Here is a 3,619-nt window from a genome sequence, read left to right on the forward strand (position 1 = left end):
TATTATATTACTTATACATTACTAGGACAATGATTGTATAAAAGATTGTACATACAAATAATTTAATAAAAAATAACACACACTTTGCATACCTACCTAACTTTGTATTAAATCTACAAATATTATTACATGAGTATTTGAGTAGATATTTTTAAGTTGGCATAAAGTTCCATTAAACAGTATGGATATTTTAATAATTAAAATTAATTATTAATGTTTTAATAAATTTATTAAAAACATAAGTCTAGTGAGTAGTGAGAGTATGTATTATAAGTGTAGTAAGTTTTCCCGTGTAATTTTGGCTATTGTCCAATGACCTTAATCGACGACCGAGATATGGTTTTGAGACGGATCTTCTAAAATAAGTATGTATATAATACTACATAAAAAAAATCATAATATTAGTGCGATAGTCGATAGAAAACTGGTATGTCATTGCAATATTTCATAATATTCTATCTATTACAATACAATGTACAATACATATTACATATTTACATATAGTTGCTATTTTGAGTAATTTACTTTAATAATTCTTAATAATCCCATGATTAATGCGATACGTTTAAGTTTTCTTATAAATTAGTGTAAATGTTAATAGTTACTTGTTAGCTTTAAGACAAATTACTACTATTTATTTCCCCTAAGATTTAAATTACATATATCTATATACTAAATTTAAATTAAAGTAACAACATTGAAGTAAAAAATATTTAAATAGCTTTTTAGTTTTTATAGTGCTTTCTTTAAAATTACATAGTTCATTTTTTCTTTCAAAATGTTACATATTATTTTCTTAATTTGTGATTAAGATTACTATAAATTATTTGAAGAGAAGAATTTGGTTATTGGTAAATAATATTAAATGTTTTGGAAAAATCATTTCCGTTAATTAAAGATTATCATATTGTTATTTTATTTTAGTTTATTATAGGAGTATTATTATTACTGCCTTTCTAGAACGTGGTAGGTATGTACAATAATAATACATTTCCAGAGGTATACTCCAAGGGCATAACGGAATGGAACGGAACATGAATACTACTAAACGCGGTAATCATAATCCAAAATGTATACATATACAATAGGTACATATACTTTTAAATTGTTTATGTCCGATTCGCCATGACCTAAGATGCACAATACACTAATTTAATTACTATCCGTACAAAATTAATGAATCGCTATTCGTTTATAACTTTATAAGAATGTAAACTTGAAGATTTTAATGAAATATTTTATTTTTAGGCATTGAAAAATTAAATCTCGTACAAAATATGTATAATTATCAATTATAATTCTTGTTATGTATGTATACTTTAAACTTATAATTATTAACGATTTATTTTTTGTAATATTTTTTTTAGTTAATTTTTAAAATTAAGATATCATTTAATTTGTTTTATTAAAGTTCCTCCTAATAGAATTTAGAATAGTACTTATAATATGGTATGGTATACAGAGGTGTACAGGTGTGTAAGCATTCGCGTTCTGCATTTATTCTTTTCAGAATTTCAGAGCAAATTAAATTTGGTTTTATTATTTCAAATTTAAAAATAACAATAACCTATTCTATCCAAATCAATGAATCCAAATGTTGCTCAATTTATAGTTATGGGCTTAGGACATTTAAAATGTACACGATATACTGAACCTAACCTAAACAGTGTGCCTACTTTTAAAACTACGCAATTATTTGTTGCATAACATAGTAGTTAAGGCACTAATATTTATATATATTATAGTGCATAGTTATTAAATTAAATCTGACGATTAAATTTGTTTGGTGTAAACTATAAATACTAATATTGTTATATTAATCAACATCAATTTTGCCTTTAAATAAATATCAAACAGCAGCAATAACAACATAATATATTAAACATTCATGAATATAGTAGTATTATGTAATATTTTTGTCAGTTGTATTTTATTAGTCTGAGTGAGAATAATAATTTCAAGGAGGACAGTTGATTATTAATTTAAGACTTTATAATATAAAAATGTATAAACGTATTTTTATTTATATTAATCCTGTAAATGTATGTAAATAACTACTAATTTATTAATTATATATTTATATATCTAACGAACATATTTTACCAAACATTTACAAAATAGTTGGGATTCTCAGGATACATTACTTACTTTTATGTACATTATATAGGTAACGAAGCTTAAGGCTTACTAGCATTTGCGTGTTCTTTGGGGTAGTTTAACAAATAGCAGTGTCAAAATGTCAAATAATCCGATTTGGAATGTAAAGAATCTAAATCCAAAATTTTATCTTGCATATATCAAAGTTATATTTATTAGAGCATATTTACAAATTATCTAGCTTTTTATTGTATTTTCTTAATTATTCTGCAATAAAATTGTTAATACAAATTAAAATGTCTATATTATATCCGTAGCGTAGCGGTTAGTTGACGATTTATACGTATTACTTATTATAAAAAATTATAAATATAAGGTATAAGATAAGTAAAAATTACGAGCATTGTTTAAATCAACTATCTATAATTTATTTAAATCTTATGCTGTGCTTTTTTTTTTCAAGATGAAAAAGGAAGTTTAATGCGTCAAAGTATTAGGTACATTATAATATAGAAATCATACAATTTTGCATTGTATTGTCTAAAATAGTAATTTGAAATATTCTCAGAAAAAAATGTATTAAGTATGTGGTATATCATTCAAATTTAAAAATATTATGGTTTTTTTCGCAAATAATAAACTTTCTTCTAATATAAGATTCTGAGCGAAGCGATGAATGCATTTATTTTAAAGTATTGTGTCTTTTGTTTAAATTTAATACGAGATTCCTCATAATTTATTACTTATCAATACTAGAATAAAAAAAATTAACTTTCAATTCATAGTAATTTTTTTATAAGCGTTTGAAGTTATAATTTTTAAAACGTTTTTTAAAATTGCTTAAATTAACAAATTATTTTGTTATTAAAAATTTATAATCATAACATTTTTAAATTTCATAAAATTAATTATACTTAAATTTAGAAAATGTAATACAATATGGTTCACCATAAGCTTATTCTAACGGAAGTAAATATAAGCTTTTTTCAAAGGTTTCAATATACCTACTTTTTTATGTGTGATTGAATTTTAAATTTTGAAGACATGATGTTATCCATTCATTCTTCAAGGTGGTTTTTATGTCTTGCTCCATCAGTGCTATAATATATATAGTTAGTTCCAAAGGCGTAACTAGTGCTAGGGCTTGGGTGGGATTTAGATCCCTCAGAATTTTTTGTAAATGTATGTGCTTATAAAAATATTAGTATTAACTTTTTTGCCTAAAATATAAAAAATATAATGTTTCATATAAACGAATAATCATTCAAGTCAGTTGTAAACACCAATAGAAACAATAAATAATAATAAAATTAGAAAAAAATTGCTATAAAACATTTTTAGGATCTATCCCCCCTAAAAGAATTAGTTTAAAAAATTTCACATTATTTTAAGCTTCAAAATGTTAAATTTAATATTATAAATAATTCAACAAACTAACGATGCAATGTTTACTAACTGTCGATATTTATACTATATCATACTTAACCCATTTATAATCAATGATACTATTAATATTTGACTG

The sequence above is a fragment of the Rhopalosiphum maidis genome, chromosome 1 (genome assembly GCF_003676215.2).
Source record: "Rhopalosiphum maidis isolate BTI-1 chromosome 1, ASM367621v3, whole genome shotgun sequence".
NCBI lineage: Eukaryota > Metazoa > Arthropoda > Insecta > Hemiptera > Aphididae > Rhopalosiphum > Rhopalosiphum maidis.